Genomic DNA, 25,328 nt, shown 5'->3' on the forward strand with positions numbered 1-25,328 from the left:
CCGCCCACTGCCTCCACTCCTCAGGGGCTCCACCGGCCGCCATTTTGTCCACCTTCCCCCGATTTTCCAGGGGAGCTACTGCCGGTTTTCTCCTCGCCCCACTCCGAGTCTGCACCATAAATCCCGGGGGGTTTTATCTATTACTAATCAACCCAGGCCCAATATTTCTTCTGGTTTCCTTGTTCCAGTATCTGTACTGCCTGTAGTTGCAACATCTGAACACATAGCTTTAACTAGTGACAGGGAATCAGATATTCCTTCAAGCATAAATGACTTGGTTTCTGAAGCACATCCTGTAAATGAACCTACGCAAGAAAATGAAAGATCAATTACTGGAATATTCCAATATCCATCACGAGCAAAGCTAAAACAGTTTTTTGCTGAACATCCACTTCAGCCACTTGATGATCTGCCATTTGATGCTCGTTTGTATGAGAGGAAAATTATGAATGACTCAGTCCCAAGAAAATGGCTAACATATAACAAAGAAAATAGATGCTTATATTGTTCATACTGCTTAGCCTTTGAGTTTCCCAACACTTGTAATCCATCACCCTTTGTACGTGGCTTTAGTGACTACAGGCGTATTAGCCAGAGCTTGACTTTACATAAATCGACAACAACACATGTCAGAAATGCTCAGCAATATATCAGTGTGGTTAATGATGGCACCTTAGATAATCTTTTTGCAGCATCACTAATTAAAAGGAAAGAAGAAGTATTGAAGCAGAGAAGTATTGTCATGAGAATTATAAACATCATAAAGATGTTAGGCAAGCAAGCACTTCCTTTTCGAGGTCACAGAAATGAATCGGCCTACACTCGAGATAATGAGGTTCTGAATCATGCCAATTTTTTAGCTACAGTGCAGTTGATGGCAAAATATGACCCCATTATGGCAGCTCACGTTTCTGCAGTGCAAAACAAGTCTAAACAAAGAATCAAACGATTAGAGCAACAAGGAAAGGCTCAAAGTAAAGGCCATGGTGGACTTGTTACATACCTGAGTAAAACAACTATAAACATGTTAATCAAAATTATGAAGAATATGATACAAGAAAGAATTAGTCATGAAGTTTCTCAAGCAAAATATTATTCTATTCAGGTTGATTCAACACAAGATAATTCATCCATCGATCAGTTTAGCATTATTATTCGGTATGTGCTTAAAGGTATTATCTGTGAGCGACTACTTTCAGTTGTGCCAAGTAATGATGGTACAGGACAGGGACTTTTTGATCTATTGATTGAAACATTACAGCATCTTAAAATTGACCACCAAAAATGTTTATCTGATAGCACAGATGGCGCTGCAAGCTACCATGGCCAGTATAATGGTTTACAAAGTAAAATTGCTGATGTGGCTGATCAACATGTTCATATATGGTGCTATGCCCATGTCTTGAATTTGCTGATAACTGATACAACAAAATATTGTGTGCCTGCAGTTTCTTTTTTCAATTTGCTCCAGAATATAGCAACTTTTGTGAAAGCATCATATAAGAAAATGGCTGTATGGATAGAAGATGTTGGAAAATATCTAGGACAAGAAAAAATGAAACGATTAAAGCTAATTGGTGAGACCAGATGGTCAGGAAAATCCAATGCAGCAACAACTATATTTGGACGTTTTGATGATGCCGCTGCCAGTACTTCCGTAAATCTATTGACATGCTTATCAATGATACAAGATTCAGAAAAGTTTGATGCAAAAACAAAACATGAAGCAAATGTTTTACTTCAAAGTCTTCTAAAGTTTGAAACCATATTGACAGCATTTACTTACTTGTATATATTTGAAACTACAACCCCGTTATCAAGTTATCTACAGACAAGTGGTTTAGATATGTTTACTGCATGGAGTTTGGTAGATTCAGCTACAACAAAGTTGAAGGAACAGACAAGAACATTTGATAACGTTCACAGCAAGGCTTTGGAATTTGTAAATAAATGTAATGACAGGATTTCACAGATGAATATGGATGAAAATCAAACATTGGAAATTGATGCGTTGGAAACAGCATTGCCAATTAAGAGGCAGAGGAAGAAGAAAAGAATGGCAGATGAGCTTATTAATGATGAAAGAAATTCCTCAGATTCTCTAGCTGATTTTCGAGTAAATGTGTTTAACCTAATAATGGATCGCATTGTCCAGTCACTAGAATCACGCTTTGTACAACACAAACAGTTGTATAAAGATTTGTCCTGCTTGGACCCAGCAAAGTTTAAAACTATTGCAGAGAAGGGCCTTGAAGATGAAGCATTGGAAGGTATTATTAAGCTGTTTCCACAAATCAGCAAAGATCAAGTAATATTGGAATTGTTTTCTTTTGCTTCAAACTTTGATGTATTAAAGCTATTGCTTAATGATGGTGAGAATATTGATTCCAGTTGCAACAATTGTAAAATTTGCAGCACTTGCCCATCGTGTGTACTAAAAATTCTGGCATCCAACAGACTTCATGACAAGGCATATGATAACCTTTATGAACTTTATAAAGTCATCTGCACACTATCAGTTACTCAAGTCCAATGTGAGAGGACATTTTCAAAGCTAAAGATCATAAAGACAAGGTTAAGAAATTCGCTGTCTGAGGAGAATTTGAAATCATAAATGTTGCTATCCATTGAAAAGGAATTGTTAGATGAGTTGGATGCAGAAGCAATTATTCGCAGATTCGCACAATCATCTAGCGAACACAAACAATTGCTCTTAATATAGTGGACTGCATGCAATGCTCTATTGTGCTTTTGAACTATCTGTTAATGTGTAAATTCTGCAGTAAACTATTAAAAAATATCAACCAATTACTTAAAATTAAAAAATAAATAAAAAATTCAATTATAACATTCTGTATTTACATTTGGTATCTACTGCCAGTAATATGTACAATACATGTACACTGTAATTACTAAGAAATACACATTTTTTCCACAAAAATTTTAATTGTACCCTTTTTTCCATATGTATTTTTTGAAAATTTTATTTATTCGTTATGAAAATTAAATGATAGCATTGTAGTTGTGGGTGGGCCCCCTTTGTCTCCTGGCAACCAATATTTTTAGACCTAGTCTGCCACTGACTGTTGGGTCCTTCACAAGATATCCATTTGGTACATCGCAGTTCTTCTTAGCATCATGTAATCCTCCAGGTTGAGGGAAATTCGCTCGCGGACTTCAGCAATTGTCCAAAATGATCATGTAAATTTGAGGTGGTAGCTTGGCCAAGTTGACCTGGATCAATATGGTGTAATTATTTTATTCTCTGGAGACTGCATATTTGCTCTGTAGATACAATGGTGTGATGTTTACACAGGAAGCGTGGGTGTTATCGTCAATAAAAGTGCACTGGTGATCATTCTCATGTTAGAGTTTAGCTGAACATTAATTGATTTAGCATGTCAAATTGATTTGGCATGTCAAATTGATAGTAATACCAGACAGTTGTTCTCTGCTGTAGTGTATAACAGGTTGTATGAGGCTACATGGAGGGTTAGAGCCTCTGCCCCCATGTGGATCAGGCCAGTCCCTAGATCAGATTCACCCATTCTTTAATTTCTTCCCACGGTTCTGGAGATGCTGTCTATACAGCAGGATGCGAGGGATTGTTGCTCCTAAATGAGAAGGACTTTTGATGTGGTTTACCTCTAAACTGCAAAAAGTGACTTTCAGTTATACAATAGTTGAGAGTGCTGTCATAATGATCTGGTGCAGATATAGAAGGAATGTGGGGTAGAAAGTGGGTTGGGAAGTAGATAAGTAACACAGAGTCCAGTTCAATGGAATACTGCTTCGAAAGAGTGCTAAACTCAAGGTATTTGGCGAGTAAGAGAATTTTAAGGGTTGATCTCTTTGTAAAATTGAGTTAAGTTTTACATAGTGTTTAACTTAACTTCAAATTTAACTTGTAGTTTATTTCATGGCGTTAGTCAGTGCCTGCAGGTGGCAATAGCCCATTTAGTTAATTATGTGGCTATTTGGAACTGGTAATTACAGTCAACAGGGACTGACTCAGGTCTTTGCAATTATTTGTTCGTAGAAATACAGGAGACCTTTTATGGACTGAATAAATAGCAATGCCTCTAGTTCTACAGAGTACAAAACTTGGGGAATTTGGTGCAGTGAAGAAGGAGTTGCTGTTCTGAAATCTATAGCAATAATGGTGGTGATTGGTAGATTTAAGGTGGGCCTTCATGAAAAACCTCAGTCGCTGTTGTCCTCCCTCTGCATCACAAACCAGCTGTTTGGCCAACTGAGCTAAACTGCCCCCATTGATGCTGTCAATTCATTTACCTGGATCTGCACCTGAAGTGCTGTAACCTGAAAGGCAACGGACCATGTGCTAGAAAGTTGGATTAAAATGAGTGGCTATTTTTTTCTTCTCTTTTTTGGTCGGTGCAGATACGATGGGTTGAGTGACCTCTTTCTGCACTAACATTTCTGGTTCTATGGTTCTAATAAACAGCAATTTTTGGTCTGTCCAGACTCTTTTGATTGCTGGTTTAGGTAGGACCTACTTCTTTATTCCAAATGTCATCTATTAAATGGTCAAAAATCATTACATTCAGTACACTCAGTACCTTAATGCTACAATAATATGTTACATTAAGGGGTTTGTTTGATGGTGGGATTAATTGGTGTGCAGTTCCTGTTTTAGTTATTGAGGCCATTTTTTTTAAAGATAATTTATTGAAGGCATATCCAAAGCATTTAGAGAATACAAAAACAGGAACATTAAACAACAACAAACACCGTATAACATATTAACTATACATAATAACACTATAACAAAACAACAGGAGCCCCCTATATATATACAAATATGACGCCAACGCCCTCAACAAGAAAAAAGAAAAGTAAACATTTTTATTTCTTAGTAAAACAAAATAATGAATCCCCCCACCCCCTAACACTCACCAAAATTACTATTGCACCACTTGAACCCATTCGGCCCGCTTGTGGATTTATCAAATTGAAGGTGAGGAGATTTGTCGGATTGAAGGTGAGGTGATTTGTCGGATTGAAGGTGAGGAGATTTGTCGGATTGAGGGTGAGGTGATTTGCCGGGTTAAAGGTGAGGTGATTTGTCGGATTGAAGGTGAGGTGATTTGTTGGATTGAAGGCGAGGTGATTTGTCGGATTGAAGGTGAGGTAATTTGCTGGATTAAAGGTGAGGTGATTTGTCGGATTGAAGGTGAGGTGATTTGTCAGATTGAAGGTGAGGTGATTTGCCGGATTAAAGGTGAGGTGATTTGTCGGATTGAAGGTGAGGTGATTTGTTGGATTGAAGGCGAGGTGATTTGTCGGATTGAAGGTGAGGTAATTTGCCGGATTAAAGGTGAGGTGATTTGTCGGATTGAAGGTGAGGTGATTTGTTGGATTGAAGGTGAGGAGATTTGTCGGATTGAAGGTGAGGTGATTTGCCGGATTAAAGGTGAGGTGATTTGTCGGATTGAAGGTGAGGTGATTTGTCGGATTGAAGGTGAGGTGATTTGTCGTATTGAAGGTGAGGTGATTTGCCGGATTAAAGGTGAGGTGATTTGTCGGATTGAAGGTGAGGTGATTTGTTGGATTGAAGGTGAGGAGATTTGTCGGATTGAAGGTGAGGTGATTTGCCGGATTGAAGGTGAGGTAATTTGCCGGATTCAAGGTGAGATTTGTCGGATTGAAGGGGAGGAACTTTGTCAGATTGAAAGTGAGATGATTTGTGAAATTGAAGATGAGGTGATTTGTCTGATTGGAAGTGAGGTGATTGTCGGATTGAAGGGAGGATTTATCGGATTGAAGATGAGGAGATTTGCTGGATTGAAGGGGAGGAGCTTTGCCACATTGAACACGAGGATCTTTGCCGCAACGATATAGGGTATTGAGGTGCCCACACTCTGGATTATTCAAACACGGTGAAAGGTTTATTAAGAAGTGTTGCTCATATAATCTAAGATGGTGAGCTGCAAAGCCCGTGCAAACACTCTGCTGACGCCACTACACATCATATGACACTTCACCAATAGGGATATTTTCTATGATACGTAATACACCTCCCCCTTTGCTTCATTAATGCGACAATAATGACTCAACATTTATACAACAGATCCACTTCTGAATTATCTCTTTACATATGGATGTAATTCAATAAGACAGTCTCTCGGATGGACGTCTATTCCTTTTTGGTTGAATTCAGTGTTCTGGAACCTGGCTACTCAAAACCATGGAAGAGTCCTCTTTTCCTTCAGTAAGTGGCACTTCTTGGGTCGTTAATCCAGCATGTCATTTTGGGTATTGGAAAGTCCTCAGAAACAGAATCTGAACATGTCGCTGTGCCTGGTCTCGGTTCCAAGTATCTCTCTCTAGATTTTCAAAGAGAAAACCTTCTTGAGAAGTTTCTGTGAATTCACTTCATGAAGCAAGTAGCTGATCAGCATGAGATTGCCAAACTCTTTCATCAGCCACCTGTATGGTACATGACAGGGTTTGTCAAAGTTCAACTCGTCGTTGGGTCGTGGCATGTCGGAAGGGTCGCGGAGCGATCAGTCGATGCATTCCTGCAGTGGTCCTAATCGCAGGAGAAGCGCCCTACGGCCACTATCGGCATTCTAATGGAGAATGGTGACCGCTATCAGCTTTTAAGTTAGAACAAAATGAGGCTGTGTGCAATCTTCCAGTCATAAGAGGCAGCGATGAGCAGGTCATGCACACTGCACATACACTTGACATCTAGCACCCTTTACAAATGTGCTTTTGGCATGAAATCACAGGGGAGAGCTTCTTCCATTTTTTAGCTGCTAGCAAGCAAGGCAACAGGAACGTGAAATTGGATCATTTTGTTACAAGGAAGAGACAGCCAGAGACACAAGTAGACAGTGTGCCTACTGGCCAGGATATCACATCTGAATCTGCTGGAGTAAGCTGTTCGGGAGAGTCCATGGCAGGATAGAGCTGTGCTAGTGTTAGCTCTGCACAGAGCTCCAACACCTCTGGTGAACAACCTACAAAGAAGAAACTTAATTTGGGACAAAGCTGTATAAAGATAATTTCTTCAGGTATGGTCTTATCAGTTGTGCCAATGCAATTAAGGATGCAGAGCCCATGTGTGTTATATGCAGGAAAGTACTTGAGAGGAGAAGTTTCAGGTTTTGAAAGAGAAACAGTGGGTGAAAATTCCTTTTGAGGCTGAGACCCAAGAGTCAATTATTATCTTACAGCTGACTCCAAATGAAAAGACTACACTGATATACCAGGAGCATCCAGTGCTGAGTAAAACAAGCATGTTGTTGCTATTGCCCTTCATGACGACCTACAGGTGCTAGGTTGGATTTTCCATTCTCACAAAAATGAAGATGGCACAAAGGAATGGGGTGAAGTTTGCAACTGATATGGACATTGTCCTCTCCTCCTGTGAAACTGATTGGAGTGTGATTGTGAGGACCAAGCAGACTTCCCTTTCGCATTAAAAGTAAGCAAACATGATGTGTGTCACGAAGGTTGGCTGGTTGGCAAAATTGAGTCCAAGGAAACAAAGTTTGAAAAACACTGGTGTATGATATTTGACCTGTCTTTTCTTGGATCATTGCCGGTACCCATTTCTCGTTGGTAGTGTAGCTTCTAACTAGCACTCTCCCTCTCCCTGGTTGAATAAACACATTTTAGAGTTTTGCTCCGTTCTGGCAATCTCTGAAGTATCAAGTAGAGTTAACAAATGGCAGCATGTGGTTAGCACTGTTGCATTACAGCGCCAGGGACTCCGGTTTGATTCCCGGCTTGGGTTACTGTCTGTGCGGAGTCTGCATGTTCTCTCCTTGTCTGCGTGGGTTTTCTCCGGGTGCTCCGCTTTCCTCCCACAAGTCCTGAAAGACGTGCTAGTTAGGTGAATTGGATATTCTGAATTCTCACTCAGTGTACACAACCAGGCACTGGAGTGTGGCAACTAGTGAATTTTCACAGTAACTTCATTGCAGAGTTAATGTAAGCCTACTTGTGACACTAATAAAGATTATTATTACTATTACTAAGTTTGTAGTTTTCCTTTAATCTACAGCATTGTTGATGAACTCAGTGTTGTAGCGTGTAGTTCTGGTAATTTGTTTACATTTCTTGCGAATATTCCGTGGTGCTTTGACACTTTGATAGAAGGCTTCAATGATTTCACAAAACGTTTGGCCAGTCGATTTGTTGCAGGATGGCTTGATATGGTGCATACCATTTCCCTTCAAGTATCCACAAGCTCCTTCAAAATAAACTGAGTACCATCATCACAATGAATGTGTGCATCGGTGTTCCAAATCTTGCGACTATTTTGTTTAGATTCTCAATGGTCTGCTCAGTCGTCATTGACTTCATGATCGCGACTTCCAGTCATTTTGAGTGTGTATCCATAATCACTAAGAATAGGTAACTTTCCAGTGGACTAGCATAATCGATCTGTATCCCTGCCATGGATGTGTCAGCCATTCCCATGGATGTAATGGTGGAATGTTCCTTAGTTTTGCACAGGATTGGCATTGCGCTACTTTCTCTTCAATTTGAGCATCAAATCCGGCCATCAAAAGTAACTGCATGCCAGTTCCTTCATCCTAACAACACCAGGATCAGGGGCTCTACTGCGCAAGCACAAAGGAATAATCACTCAAATTCCCCAAAATAGAACTTCATTCTGAACTGTCAACCCAAATCTTCGTCTGATATGGGCCTCGAGGTCTGGATTTCTCCTGTGAATGTCTGACCAGGTTCCTTTTTCAACTAAGTCCACCACCTTCCCCATCACTGGATTGGTTCTTGTGTATCTTTGAACTTGAGGTGAATCACAAGTACATTTTCCACAACAAATAGAGGATGTTGATGAAATGTTCTTCAGGTTTATGCTTGACTTGTAATGGCCTGCTGCTCTGACTTGCAATATTGCATTTCATAAGTGTGTGCCGACAATATCAATAATCGCCTTTGTTACATACTGGCCACAATTTAACCGGAAAAAAAATCTATGTCCACTTTTGGGCTGTAGCACGAGAAACACCCTGCTTTTTAATGTCTGGTTTTTCTGGTTTAATTTGCTGGTTTTGGTCCCGGGAGCACGCCAGCAGGAATGGCTTCTTGCAAATTGGGGCACCATTTTGTTTGGTTGCCCCGATCTCACCCCCCCACACACAATTTTCAAACCCTGCTTCCCCTCCCAACCTCAGGGAGGCCCTTGGAAATAAATACTCTCTCACCCCACTCCACTTGGTAAGGTCACCCTGGCCTGATCCCTGGCAGTACCAACTTGGCACTACCACCCTGGCAGTGCCCCTGCCAGCTTGCCAGTGTTACCCAGGCACCCTGGCAGCCAGGCTGGCGCTGTCAGGGAGCAGGTTGGCAGTACCCAGGTGCCGGGGGAGTGCCAGAGTGCCATCCTGTTCTGCCCTATCCCTGACCACCATTGAGACCCCCCACCCCCCAGGTGCCATTCCGACTTTTGCAGTTTGTGGAATCTAGTACTAAATGGCCCCCTAGCGGGGACTCCAGGCATGGCTGTTCGGTCTTCGGCGCTAGGAGAATCCCGTGAATGCATATTCAGATGAGTTTAATCGCTCATTAAATATGCTGATCTGGATCATGCCCAGTGAGGGCAAGATCCAGATTGAGATGTCTCGTGAGACTCCATTAAATTTGGTAAGGCAATCGCGCATCGCAAATCTTGCAAGAGGCCTCTCGCGAAATTCAATGGCCTTGTCCTAACACCACGTCAGGCACGATGAGGCCATTAAATCGCGCCCATGAGCTGCCAAAAAAGGTATACCTTTATACGGCCCAAAGATTGTTGTGAAGGATCAATGATCAGTCAAAAGAGTGAAATGACGGGTGGCACAGTGGTTAGCATTGCTGTCTCATGATACCGAGGACCCGGGTTTGCTCCCGGGCCCAGGTCACTGGCCATGTGGAGTTTGCACATTCTCCCCGTGCCTGCGTAGGTCTCAACCCTATAACCCAAAAGATGTGCCGGGTAGGTGGTTTGGCCACGCTAAATTGCCCCTTAATTGGAAAAATATAAATGGCCACTCTAAATTTATATAAGAATGAAATCACACCCATAAAAGATAATGGTGGAACCTTCTTACACCAAAAATGATGCTCAAAGCCTCTTTTCCAGATGAGCACAATTTGTTCCTGTGCTAGTAAAAGTTTGTGAAACTTATAAACGCTATTGATTGTTCCTCTCTTGAAGGCATTGTGTATAAGATAACTGCACTAACCCCATTGGGTGAGGCATCACAAGCAAGTTGCAACTTCAGTTTGGGATTATAATGAACCAACAGCTCTGATTTCCGTCAGCCTTCTTTTACCTCATTGTATGCACTTTTGCAATATTCAGACCAATGCTATGCCTGTTTGGCGCCTAAGAAAGTGTGTAAAGGCGCCAGTCATGTTGCTAAATTCTGCACAAATTTCCCATAATAACTGATCAATCTTAAAAACAACCTTAATTGTGTCACATTTTGAGGACGCAGCGCTTCTAAGATTGTTGATGTTTTCATTGGCTCCTTGAGTAAGCCATCTTTATCGATGATAAGACCATGGTAATTTATGAATGGCTTGAAAAAGGTTCACTTTTCCTTTTGCACTCTCAGATTGTGGCTGTGTAAACGCTTCAGATGCCGAGAGCTTCTCTGCACCCTCGCCTTTCTCTACCTCCCAGGCCCTTCAGCCAGAGCCCATGTCAGCGCCACATAGCAGCCATGTGGAGGCCACAGTCTGAGGGAAGTGCCCAACGGGTGCCTGCATGACTAGGCAGGCCCCCAAGCTCCTCAGTGCCATTTAGATAGAGAAGTGTTTTTTTTTTTAGAACAGTACAGCACAGAACAGGCCCTTCAGCCCTCGATGTTGTGCCGAGCAATGATCACCCTACTTAAACCCACGTAACCCGTATACCCGTAACCCAACAATCCCCCCATTAACCTTACACTACGGGCAATTTAGCATGGCCAATCCACCTAACCTGCACATCTTTGGACTGTGGGAGGAAACCGGAGCACCCGGAGGAAACCCACGCACACACGGGGAGGACGTGCAGACTCCACACAGACAGTGACCCAGCCGGTAATCGAACCTGGGACCCTGGAGCTGTGAAGCATTGATGCTAACCACTATGCTACCGTGAGGCCCCTAAGTGTTATAACCTGCCTGCCTACCACTTGCTGGGGACTAATGGCAATCTCACAATCCTTAGGGAGTATGAGTTTTCCCAATGAGGTGGGTGGAGAAATCATTAGCAGAGTCCCTGCATAAATAAAGCTGGCCAGTATGGAACCAGCTGGAGAGGAGTGAGCAGCAAGGGAGTTACTGCTGCTGCTGCTGTATATATATGTAATTGTAAATAAATGTTATTTCTTTCTAATCTACAAACTCCTGCTGGATTCTTTGTGGCCCTCATAAAACTGGCGACGAGGGTTAAAGTGGATAGCTGTCTACGCTGTTGAAGATACCTCCGTGGCTTTTTGTTGGATACAGGTTAGAAGTTTGTTTTCTGTTACACCATGCCTCTTTATGGACGTTTGGATGTCTTTGATGCTGCACTGGAAAGTTGGAACTAGTACACACAATGGATGCGTTACTATCTCCGGGCAAACAACATCACCAAAAATGAGTGCCAGGTTGTCATTTTGCTCACCGCCTGCGGCCCGCATACGTTTGGGGTGATTAGGAGCCTTACGTACCCAGCTGTGCCGGTCACCAAGACATTTGATGAACTTGTGACCTTAGTGGGGCAACATTTTAACCCAACCCTGTCCACGATAGTCCAGCGTTACCGGTTTAATACCGCTGAGAGGACCCCAGGAGAATCCCTTGCAGAGTTTCTATCCAGGCTACGCATGATTGCGGAGTACTGTGACTATGGTGAGACCTTGTCAGAAATGTTACGAGACTGTTTGGTTTGTGGTATTAACAATGCGGTCACCCAGAGAAAGTTGTTAGCCGAGCCAACATTGACTTTTCGACAGGCCATTCAAATAGTATTGTCCCGAGAGAGCCCAGAACGGGGAGTGCAGGAGCTACAGGGAATGGAGGTGCATGCCTTGGGGCGCAACCCCTTCCGTTCAAAAGTGTCTCCCCGCACCCCTGTGGTACCTTGGGTAGGGCCGCATCTGGGTCGACACCAGTGGCCGCCGGACGTTTCTCCCCGAAGGGAGCCTTCTCCAGAACCAATGGATGAGGAGCCATGTCAGTGTCGTTTGTGGGCACCGACCCCGCCGCGGACGCTGTTCCTGGGGCGCGTCGTTCCGACAGAAACTGGGGCCAGCCCAGGGGTAGTACCTTCCATTTGGATGAACCTGCGGCGACTACTCCCGCGGACGTAGAGACAGAGGATGACTGCCTGCAGCTGCATTGTGTGGCAGCTCCCCGTGTGGCCCCCATTAAGGTGACAGTACGGGTCAATGGTCACCCACTTGAGATGAAGTTGGATACTGGCGCAGCAGTCTCCGTGATCGCCCAGAGGACATTCGACCACATCAAGCAGGTTATGCAGACCCTTACATTAACCGATACACAGGTCAGATTGGCCACCTACACGGGGGAACCATTGGACATTGCAGGAACTACGATGACCCCTGTTGCTTAAGGACGCCAGGAGGGCCGTTTCCCACTTATCGTGGCGCGCGGCCACGGGCCCAGTCTGTTGGGTCGGGACTGGTTGCGCCATTTGTGGCTACAAATTCTGGAGGGTTGACTGAGGTGCTGGGACGGTACCCAGATGTATTCCAGCTCGGTTTGGGGAAAATAAAAGGGGCCCGTCACTCGTTTGGAGTCCTTGGGTATTATCAGGCCCGTCTGTTTCGCTGACTGGGCAGCGGCAATTGTACCTGTAATGAAGCCAGATGCCACAGTTCGCTTGTGCGGCGACTATAAACTTACAGTGAATACGGCTTCCCGTCTCGACCGATATCCAATGCCCAGCATAGAAGATCTCTACGCGAAGCTTGCAGGTGGACTCTCATTCACGAAATTAAATATGAGTTACGTCTACCTACAGTTGGAGCTGGACCCTGCCTCCCGGCCTTATGTAACTATTAATACATAATTATAATACGTAGAGACAGAGGATGACTGCCTGCAGCTGCATGTGTGGCAGCTCCCCGTGTGGCCCCCATTAAGGTGACAGTACGGAATCAGTAAGTGAGGAATTTGTGAAATTCTGAGTATGAAGGGATCGTGGCACCTGTCAGGGAAGGATTCTGAGAGACAACAGTTACTTTCACAGCCAATAGCAGGGTCCAGAGGGTCAATGTTTGTATCTTGAGTCTGCTGCATCAGGAAACATATGTCTGTCACCATTTCATGACTTAGCATTGGTCACCTTCAGCGCTGAATCTCTGTCATATTGAGGTTTGATATCCTCGGTTGTACACTCTTCCCACAGGGTAGTACCTGGTTATCCTCATTCTTCTTGATGTGCATGCAGCAGCCTCTTCCTCCTGACCTTGTGACCTCCCTCTGTCCCCCGCTGTACGTGGTGACTGGCTTCTTTGGCATCTATAAGACATTGTGCCATGACCATCTTTGCATTAAATGCTATACATCCTTTGCCAGCACAGTCCTTGTCCTGGCACCTGGGTGCACACGTCAGTAGAGACAAAAGTAATTTCCCTGGGAGACCAGGAGCCCTACCTTTCTACTCCCTTTAGTTTAGGGAAGACAGTTTGTTTTCTGCTACTTTTCAGGCTGTGAATCAAATTTTTGAGCTAAATTCCACAGGATTACCCTACCTCTCCAAAGGCGATCCAAAGAAAGACGGCAAGTTCAGATCTTTCTTACCAGATCTACTTCATACACTTCAGGATCCACACTCCAAGACTACCAAAATCAAACTCGAGTGGAGGCAACTGCTGATTTAACAGACCACTGCCTATGTAAAATGTACAGTCGCAAAACACACTCTGCTCCGGTTCCCACCCCTTCGAAAATGGAAAATGCCGTGCTTGGGGTAGGACTTATAATTTTCAGGCAGTTCAGCTATTTTGCCACAGCAGAATAGTTCCCTGTTGTGGCCAAAATCAGGGCCACTGAGCTATCACTACCCTTACAGAATGATGACTACATGTGTGTGACAGAAGAACTCTGTTCTGAATAAATAAACTTATATGTTGCAGAAGAGCATGATGTTTAAGCTTGGAGCCTCTGTGATGCTAATAGGCACAATTTAGCGGCCTTGTCCTGCCTGACTTGGTGTTGGGATGAGGCCATTGAATCTCGCAAGAGGCAATCTGGATCTCGGCCTCACTGGCCATGTCCCATTAGGCTCATTTGAATATGAGTTAGCGGGATTCTCCCAGCACCAGGGACCCAACGGTCACGCCTGGGCGACCTCGCCAGGGTGCCATTTAGTTCTGGTTTCCACAAACGTGGTTCAGTAGTAATGGCACCAGGGGGAGGGGGTCTCGTAGGTCATTAGAGATGCCCGGGTGGTTGGGAACAGGACAGGGTGGAGCTCCGCCACCCGTGTGCATTGGCAGAGCCAGCCTGACACTGCCAGGGTGCCAAGGTACAGCCAGGCTGGCAGTGTCCGGGTGCCAGATTGGGAATGCCAGGGATCATGCCCGGGGAGCTTTACCAGGTGGAGAGGGGTTGGAGAGAGGGTGTGACCCAGAGGACCTCCCTGAGGTTGGGGGAAGGATGAGGGGCCAAAAACAAGGGGGGGAGAGATCGAGGCAGCCAGACAAAATGGTGACTCAATCTGCGAGGAGCCTTACCTGCTGGGCTCACCAGCAAGAAATGACTCAGGGCAGCCAGTGTCACCTGGGAGGAGGTGGCAGCGGCCGTCGGCTCAGGGAGCACCACGAGGAGGACCGGCACCTCATGCCGTAAGAAGATCAACGACCTCCACCAAGCCACATGGGTGAGTTGGCACCGGCCCCTGGACAAGTCCCGCTTGCCATCCCGTCCCACCCCCTGATGATCATGCGCCTGGCACCACCCTGACCCAGCACCATACCGTGCCCTGGCCCACCCATGTCGAACTGTGCCCCCCCCCCACGATGAAGAAAGCATTCAGCTCACAGTGCCCCCTCTGTGTCCCTGCAGGAGAGGTTGGCTCACAACAGATGAGAAAGGGCCCAGATGGGCCACGGGGTGCCAGACAGAGTTCTCACCCGATGAGGAACAGGGGGTGGCAATGGTGACAGATCGGTCACCATCGTAGAAATTGGCGTACGATGCAGAGGTGAGGATCCATCAACCGCCCCCCAGATGACCTGTCACACATGAGTTGTTAATGCCATACAGAATGGCCCATCTCTCTCAATGACCACATGTCCATTATCCCACAGATTCTCCATCCGATGGTTCTGGCCCATTCCCCCCCCCCCCCCCCCCCTCCCCCCCCACACACACACGCACACACACACTGCCTCCCATGAGAACATCTCGGATGAGAGCTCCAAGGAGGCCACCATATTCGGGGCACAGCTGTCAACCCGACCCTCCACCAGCGCGAAATGCTAACAGCTGTGGCCCCAGTTTGGAGCTCCACTCTGATGCTCATCCTCTGTGCTGCTCAATTTGTCCCCTGCCACTGATCAGCAGAATGCGACCTGCAGCTCCATAGTCAAGCTGATCAACGGCTGGCACAACATCCGCTCCCACAACATGAAGTACTCGTTGGGAAGCGGTCAGCAGTCTGTGCCTTTTGTGGATCCGCCTCCTGGACAGTGAGAGGGAAGCCAAACCAGGTTTGTCGGCGAGGAATACCGATCAAACGAGACCAGTCAATACGGCTAACACATATCAACACTGGAAGAAACCTACCTACAAAGTCATCACTTTGTGTCCCCACTCCCTGAAAAGCAGGAAGTAAGTGCTTTGGTGGGAATGGAGAAGGAGATGACTTGGATGTTTGGATAGTGCAATGCAGTGGAACCAGTAGGAAATATTGTGACATTGTACGTGTTTGACAAGTTACTTCGTAGAACATAGAACAATACAGCACAGAACAGGCCCTTCGGCCCTCAATGTTGTGCTGAGCTTTGTCCGAAACCAAGATCAAGCTATCCCACTCCCTGTCATTCTGGTGTGCTCCATGTGCCTATCCAATAACCGCTTGAAAGTTCCTAAAGTGTCCGACTCCACTAACACAGAAGGCAGTCCATTCCAAACTCTAACCACTCTCTAGTAAAGAACCTACCGCGGACATCCCTCCTATATCTCCCACCCCGAACCTTATAGTTATGCCTCCTTGTAACATTCTGGTCTGGAATGCCTCCTGGTCATTCTTTTACTTCTCACATAAGAATAAAAAGCCTTGGGGTTTTCCTTGATCCGACCCACCAAGGACTTCCCATGCCCTCTCCTAGCTCTCCTTAGCCCTTTTTTAGTTCATTCCTTGCTACCTTGTAACCCTTAAGTGACCCAACTGAACTTTGTTTTCTCATCCTTACATACTCCTCCTTTTTCCTCTTGACAAGACATTCAACTTCTTTTGTGAACCATGGTTCCCTCACATGGCCATTTCCTCCATGCCTGATAGGGACATAACTATCAAGGACACGCAGTATTTGTTCCTTGAACAAGCTCCACTTTTCATTTGTGCCTTTCCCTGACAGTTTCTGTTCCCATCTTATGCTCCCTAATTCTTGCCTAATCACATCATAATTACCTCTCCTCCAATTATAAACCTTGCCCTGCCGTATGGCCCTATCCCTCTCCATTGCAATAGTGAAAGTCACCAAATTGTGGTCACTATCTCCAAAGTGCTCTCCCACAAACAAATCTAACAGTTGGCCCGGTTCATTACCCAGTACCAAATCCAATTTGGCCCCACCTCTTGTCGGCCTATCCACATATTGTGCCAGGAAACCCTCCTGCACACACTGTCCAATAACTGCTCCATCCGAACTGTTCGACCTATAGAGGTTCCAATCAATATTTGGAAAGTTAAAGTCACCCGTGACAACTACTCTGAGACCTCCACACCTATCCATAATCTGCTGTACAATTTCTTCCTCCACATGTCTATTACTATTTGGGGGCCTATAGAAAGCTCCTAACAACGTGACCGCTCCTTTCCTATTTCTAACTTCAGCCCATATTACCTCAGTAGGCAGATCCCCTCGAACTGCCTTTCTGCAGCCGTTAAACTATCCTTGATTAACAATGCAACTCCTCCACCTCTTTTACCACCTTCCCTACTCTTCCTGAAACATCTATACCCTGGAACTTCCAACAACCATTCCTGTCCCTGTTCTAACCATGTCTCCATTATATGACGCCACTGGCACATTCTTCCGCAATGCGGGCCGACCACCAATCCCTTCCCAACGCCCGGGCATAGTGGCCTGGATTCCACCCCCCATCCCAATGGCATTCCACGGGAAGGTGATGGGTGTGAGCGAGCATGCAGCAGACAGGCAGGGGTCAGACAATGGCATAGATTGAGGAGCACCAGCACCCGGCTCTCAGCGGGTTATCATCACCCCCCTGCCAGCCCCCATGGGCAGCACGGTAGCAGTGGCCAGCACGGTAGCACAGTGGTTAGCACAATTGTTTCACAGCTCCAGGGACCCAGGTTCAGGTCCTGGCGTGGGTGCTCTGGTTTCCTCCCACAGTCCAAAGAAGTGCAGGTTATGTGGGGTTACTGAGTTATGGGGATAGGGTGGAGACATGGACTTAAGTGGGGTGCTCTTTCCGAAGGCCAGTGCAGACTCGATGGGCCGAATGGCCTCCTTCTGCACTGTAAATTCTATGAAATCTATGAATTCGACACTGACTCATTGACAGCGGCAACACAGTCACGTCACCCTGGGGTGATGAGATACATACCATGGAAGGTGGAATAAGGCGGTGGGGGGGGGGGGGGGGGGGGGGAGTGGGTTGGGGGGGGGGGAGTGGGTTGGGGGGGGGGGAAGGAGTGGGTTGGGAAGGACTGGAGAAGGGAAGACAGGGTGAGATGACGGACGAAGCCACGGACTCCCGGGCGCTCAGAACGGCACCCCACCCCCACCCCCCCCATCCAGCCGAGGGGTAGCCTCCCCACAGATGGCGCCCCCTAACCGAGGCTACCCCCTTCACAGGAACTCGGCCACCCTCACCCCGAGCACTGGGGCAGCAACCCCAGTGCCCCCAGTCTCATTGCCTGGGAGCGAAGATGGCTACTCACCTGCTCGGATCCCCACAGCAGCCATTCGGCCTGCTTCCTGTTTTAAAAAGGAGTACTAATCGGTGCCTGCGTGACCACTTTCAGGGGAGGCCGTTAGATAGGGGATCGTTCCCGTTAATTGTATGGAGATTGGCTTTAAATGGTGATTATTGGTTTCTCACCATGCCATGACGGTATCCTGGTTTCACCAATGGGAGCAGGATGGTTAGAATTGCAAACTGATCGGCGCCGGCGCAATTCTCGGTTTTGGCCTCTCCAATAATCTAACACCGCGTTGCGTTCTCGCTCAAGCACGACGCAGCCGAAAAATCACACCCACCCTTAGTCACTTTTTTGGGCCCTGGGGAGTTTCTCCCACACTTTAGCCCACACCTAGAATTATTTTCATCACTGGGCAGTTGAAACCTGCTGCCCAGACAGGCTCCTCAGAGATCGGGCGCCATTTTGAAAAGGTGCCATGATCTCTAAGTGAGCTTGAGCGTCCTCCACAGCCCCCATCCATGGGCAATGTCGGCCCCCACCCACATGGGCATTACCCCACACCCCCACCAAGTGAGGATACCCCACTATGTGGTCCTTGTGAGCTGCACGATAGCACAGTGGTTTTCACTGTTGCTTCACAGCGCCAGGGTCCCAGGTTTGATTCCCGGCCTGGGTCACTCTGTGTGGAGTCTGCACATTCTCCCTGTGTCTGCGTGGATTCCTCCAAGTGTTCAGGTTTCCTCCCACTAGTTCCGAAGGACGTGCTGTAAGGCGAATTGGGCATTCTGAATTCTCCCGCAGTGTACCCGAACAGGCGCCGGAATGTGGCGACTAGGGGCTTTTCACAGTAATGTCATTGCAGTGTTAATGTAAGCCTACTTGCGACAATAAAGATTACTGTAACTTTTTTTTAACTTGAGGGTCCACCACTTCAGGCCCCACCCCACCCCCTTATAGCCCCCCCCCTCTTCCAGGACCCCACCCTTCACCTCCCCCAACCTCCCAGAGGCCCCTATGTACTTGCCCTGCACCCACCCACCCTTCATTCCCCCTCACCCTTCTCCCATCGACATGGTCCTCTTTAGGCCCTGTCCCTTGACAGTGCCTCCCAGGCACCCTGACACTACCACCATGGCAGTGCCCCTGCCGGCTTTGCAGTGCCACTTGGGCAGTGCTAAGGTGCCAGCCTGGCTGTGGCAAGGTCCCCGCATTCCTGGGGAAGGGCTAGGGGACCCTGCACTATCCCTGACCACCCAGGGGTCTGGGAGACTCCTCGGATGCCATTCGCCTGGTCCACGTTTGTGGACTAGTACTGAACAGCGCCTGACTGGGGCCTCCCTGGGACGGCTGGGAGATCCCGGGAGGCCAGTAGATTCCAGGTCAGCTTGCTGAAGTCGGTTTAAATCCAAGCGGGATCCTGATCCAGACAACTCGCAAGATCTGAGTAAATCTTGCGAGGTGTACTGGCTGCCGGGAATCCCACGGGAGGCTTCTCCCAGCATCTACTGGCCGTGCAACGCTCCTGTTCAAGCGTGACGCGGCTGGTAGATCACGCCCCGATAGCAAGATTCTCCATCAATAATTTTATTACAAGTAATTGCCATATATCACAACTACTTTTTGCACATATATGTCTCAAAATTACAGACCAGTAAATCATTTATAAAAAAGCACTATAACTACATTAACTTGAAATTAATTAAAATATGTTTTGAAGTTGAAATGTGACTTCATAGTATTTGGGGAGTGTTGCTCACTGACCTTTTGGCCATGGGCCAGGATCTCAATCAACATCCTGCTCCAGGATTACTGTCAGGAATGGAGTGATTGGACATGGGTCTTGCAGTTCCCAGCCCAGTGAGCTCCTGATTTCAATCATACCACTCAGGCCATTTGCCAAATGACAAGCACTTCCCACAGAAAAATAAATAATCAAAGCAATGGCGCTGTTTTAACTGGTTTGTTTCGCTTGTGTGGAGTTAGGCTAACCCTGGTTTGGCTAGCATTCACTTTCACCTCTTTAAATAAGTGGGGACACACATGAATGGCAACTCACTGATGATCACAGTTGATCAGGCTGCAAATGAATGCCAGAAGGCATTTGCACCAAGAGCCACAAGTGAGGAGGAGATAAAGTGCAAATGGCTCCTAAGCCTCATGATCCAGCCTATTTATGACTGATCATTATTAATTATCAATTGCATTGCAAGCCCATATAGCTTTTAACCTCACTATTATAACAACGTTTGTATAGCACCTTTAATGTAGTAAAACCTCCCAAGGCACATGGCAAGAGCATTATCAAACAAAAATTGATACCATTACACTAAAGAGATACGAGGACAGATGGCCAAAAGCTTGGTCAAAGCTTGAAGGGCAACTAGAGATGGACGATAAATGCTGGCCAAACCAGGCCTCCCACATCCCGTAAATGAATTTTAAAAAATTATTGCCCATCCTTAATTGCCCTTGAGAAGGTGGTGGTGAGCTGCCTTGAACGGCTGCAGTCCGTGTGGTGCAGGTAAAACAGTGTTGTTAGGAAGGGGTTTCCAGATTTTGACCCAGTGACAGTGAAGGAACGGTGACATATTTCCAAGTCAGGATGGTGAGTGACTTGGAGGAGAACGCAGGTGGTGGTATTCCCATGTGTCTGCTGTGTTTGTCCTTCTGGGTGGTAGAGTTCATGGCCGGGATTCTCCGATCCTGCGCTCCGCAATCGAGCTCGACGCAGGGGCGGAGAATGGGGCGTCGGTCCGGCTCTGGGACGCGATTCTTTGCGGAGCAGAGAATTGCCCGTTAGCCGTGCAACTCCGGTCGCGTGGCGCCGGTCGGGGGCCGTTGAAAAAGGCTCCCACAGCGATTCTCTGCAGTCGACTGGCCGAGTCCCGCCAGCGTGGTTCCCGTATGGTTTCACCCGGCAGGAGCTCGGCGTCGTGGCTGCGGGGGCCGTCCTGGTGGGGAGGCGGGGGGTTCAGACTCCGGTGGGGGCCTCCACGATGGCCAGGCCGGCGATTGGGGGCAACCAATAGGTGGGCACGTGCATTCCGGCGGGGGGGGGGGGCTATCTTCTTACGTGCTGGCCTGTTGTTGGGCTCTACCATGCTGCTCGGGGGCTGCCGCGTAAATGGCCGCAGACACGCAGCCAAACATGCAGGGCCCTGTATCAGCTGCAGCGGGGAGCACGCCGGGGCCCTGCTATCCCCCTGAACTCCAGAGAATTACTCCGGACATTTTGAGTGATTCGCGCCTGTTTTCCGGCCGGCGTGGGGGCATAGCCCCATTTTCGGAGAATCCCGGGCCATAAGTTTGGAAGATGCTGTCAAAGGAGCTTTGGTGAGTTAATGCAGTGTGTGGTGAATCATAATAGCATAATTCATACATTTATCACACATGTTGTACCATGCCTCTGTAAGCTCGGCACACGAGCAGTTGCGCGGCTCTGCCCCTAGGGGGAGGTGTACTGGGAATGTACAGAAGTTTGTACTGGGCTCCACCCTTGGCTCCGCCCATGACTCCTCCCCCCCACTGGTTGTATAAAGCTTGGCAGTCGGAGCCTGCCTGCCAGTTCATCTAGAGTTCATCTCGTCACAGGCAAGCTCTGTTGTAAGACGATTAAAACCACTTCTAACCACGTGTCACGTGAATTAATGGTCTCATCAATTTAATCGTCTTAAGAAACAGTAAGGAACGACTATGGAATCAGCCCTCAAGCCTGATCGACTGGAACTCGACCCACAGGATGCAATCTTTTCACATTGGCTCCAATGTTTTAAGGCCTACCTGGCTGAAGCAAGCACCCCAGAAATGACGGGGGAGCAGAAACTCAGCCTACTGCACGCAAGGATGAGCCATCGTATATCTACTCAGTTAAATTGTACCGGCTCATATACAGAGGCCCTGGCCCTACTCGACAAAATGTACGTGAGGCCCGTCAAAGAGGTCTACGCGCGCCACGTTTTTACTACACGCCGCCAGTGCCCCACAGAACCACTAGAAGAATTTCTAAGAGACTTAAAAGCCTTATCCCGGGACTGTAATTACCAAGCTGTAAATGCTGCTCAACATAGAGAAGTTGCTGTCCGCGATGTCTTTGTTGCAGGCCTTAGATCGAATTACGTGCGTCAGCAACTGCTGGAAAAAGGGGCTCAAAATTTAGAAGAAACTGTTGAACTCGCTACAACTATGGAGGTCTCGTTTCGTAGCCTCACCTCGTTTCCTGCGGACTCCGCGACCCCATCATGGGCCCGCGCGGCCGCCCAGCCACCATGCTGCCCCAGCCTGCCACTTTTGTGGCCAATCCCAGCACCCGCGGCAGCACTGCCCAGCCCGCAACGTGACCTGCAGCAGCTGCGGGCGAAAAGGTCACTACGCCAGAGTGTGTCTGGCAAGGAAGGCCCCAGCCCCTAACCCTCCCGCGGCACAAAACAACTGCTCTCCGCACTCGCAGGCCCCGGAACGCTGCGGCCTATACCCTGACTCCGCCCCCGCCCGCCACGTGCGCTCCATCTTGGACGCCATCTTCCTCGCCGCCCACCACGTGTAATCCACGGGGGCGGCCATTTTGGGCTCCATTCTCTCCAAAATTTGATTGAAGACTGCGACCTCAGCGGGCACTCATCGCGGGGCCACCCCAGCACAGCCGACCGAGCCGCCAACCATCCGCAACTCAATGCAGTCCACTGGACCAATCACGCCCAAAACATCTCTCCAACTCTTTGACGATGGTCCAAATCAACGGGTACAGTACACCGTGCCTTTTCGACTCCGGGAGCACCGAGAGCTTCGTACACCCAGATCTGGGAAGACGCTGTTCGCTCCCTGATTTTCCTGCACTATCTCCCTCGCTTCGGGTTCCCACTCTGTCCACATCCAAGGGCGCACCATCGCGACTCTAACGATCCAAGGCGCTAGTTACTCTAATTATCAACTATACGTCCTGCCCGAACTCTGTGCCCCACTCTTACTGGGACTCGACTTTCAGTGCAATCTCAAGAGTCTCACCCTCAGCTTCGGCGGACCCCTACCCCCACTCACCATTTGCAGTCTAGCCACGCTGCGAATCTCCCCCCCTCCTCTCTTTGCCAATCTCACTCCGGACTGTAAACCCGTAGCCACTCGCAACAGGCGGTACAGCCTACAGGACAGGGTGTTTATCCGAACCGAGGTCCGGAGGCTACTACGTGAGGGGATCATAGAGGCCAGTAACAGCCCCTGGAGAGCTCAGGTGGTGGTCGTCAAGACCGGGGAAACATTCCGCATGGTCGTGGACTATAATCAGACCATTAATCGGTTTACGCTCCTCGATGCGTACCCCCCCCCCCAGGATTGCAGACATGGTGAATCAGATCGCCCAGTATCGTATTTTCTCCACGGTGGATCTGAAGTCTGCATACCACCAGCTCCCAATCCGCCCGGAGGACCGCCACTTCACGGCGTTCGAGGCCGATGGCTGCCTCTTCCACTTCCTCCGGGTTCCCTTTGGCATCACAAATGGGGTCTCGGTGTTCCAACGAGCAATGGACCGAATGGTGGACCAGTACGGGCTGCGGGCCACATTTCCGTACTTGGACAACGTCACCATCTGCGGCTATGACCAGCAGGACCACGATGCCAACCTCAATCGATTTATCCAGACGGCCCAGAAGCTTAATCTCATGTACAACAAGGAGAAATGCGTTTTCCGCACAACCAGACTAGCCATCCTTGGCTATGTCGTGGAAAACGGAGTCCTGGGCCCCGACCCGGACCGTATGCGCCCCCTCTTAGAACTCCCTCTCCCTCACTGTCCCAGGGCCCTCAAACGGTGCCTGCGGTTCTTTTCATATTATGCCCAGTGGATCCCTCAATATGCGGACAAAGCCCGCCCACTCTTTAAGGCCACACTTTTTCCCCTGTCAGCTGAGGCTCGCCAGGCCTTCAACTACATCAAGGAGGACATCGCCAAAGCGGTCATGCGGGCGGTGGATGAATCCGTCCCTTTCCAGGTAGAGAGCGACGCCTCAGAGGTAGCTCTTGCAGCCACATTGAATCAGGCAGGGAGACCAGTCGCATTTTTCTCCCGAACCCTCTCTGCTTCGGAACTTCGACACTCCTCGGTCGAAAAAGAAGCACAAACCATTGTGGAGGCTGTACGTCACTGGAGGCACTACCTCAAAGGTAGAAGGTTCACCCTCATCACCGACCAAAGATCGAGTTTGACAACTCGCAAAGGGGGAAAATTAAAAATGATAAAATCCTGAGGTGGAGGATCGAACTCTCCACCTACAAATATGATATCATGTATCGACCGGGGAAGCTCAACAAGCCCCCAGATGCCCTGCCCCGCGGCACGTGCGCCAGCACGCAGAGCAACCGCTTAAAAGTAATGACCTCTGCCACCCGGCTCGCCCACTACATTAAAGCCCGTAATCTGCCTTTCTCTACCGAGGAGGTAAAAGCCGTCACCAGGGACTGCCCGATCTGCGCGAAGTACAAACTGCACTTCTATAGACCAGACAGGGCCCACCTGATCAAGGCTTCTAGGCCCTTTGAACACCTCGCTATCGATTTCAAAGGGCCATTCCACTCGACTAACCGGAATGTGTACTTCCTAAATCTCATCGTCGAGTTCCCCCAATTCCCTTTTGCTATCCCGTGCCCCGACATGACCTCCCACACAGTCATTAGGGCCCTTCATAGTATCTTCACCCTGTTTGGTTTCCCCAGCTATGTACACAGCGACCGGGGTTCGTCCTTCATGAGCGACGAGCTGCGTCAGTACCTGCTCGACAAGGGCATTGCCTCAAGCAAGACTACCAGCTATAACCCCAGGGGGAACATGCAGGTGGAGAGGGAGAATGCGACGGTCTGGAAGACCGCTCCATGCTATTAGGTCCCTCTTGTGTACCGCCACCAATCAGACCCCTCACGAGTGGCTCTTTATCTTTTCCAGGGGCACTACCACAGGGGTTTCGCTCCCGGCATGGTTGAAGACACCGGGCCCAGTGCTCCTCATGAAGCACGTCAGGGCACACAAAACTGACCCACTTGTGGAAAAAGTGCTCCTACTACACTCAAACCCCCAATACGCCTTCATAGAGTTCCCTGACGGCCGTCAGGACACCGTATCCCTCCGGGACCTAGCGCCTGCAGGATCAAACCCCACCACTACCACCACCGAGGTACCCCTCACACTACATCCCACCCAACTCGCAGCACCCCACGCCCCCGCGCCTACCAGTTCGCT

The sequence above is a fragment of the Scyliorhinus canicula genome, chromosome 3 (assembly GCF_902713615.1).
Source record: "Scyliorhinus canicula chromosome 3, sScyCan1.1, whole genome shotgun sequence".
NCBI classification, from domain to species: domain Eukaryota; kingdom Metazoa; phylum Chordata; class Chondrichthyes; order Carcharhiniformes; family Scyliorhinidae; genus Scyliorhinus; species Scyliorhinus canicula.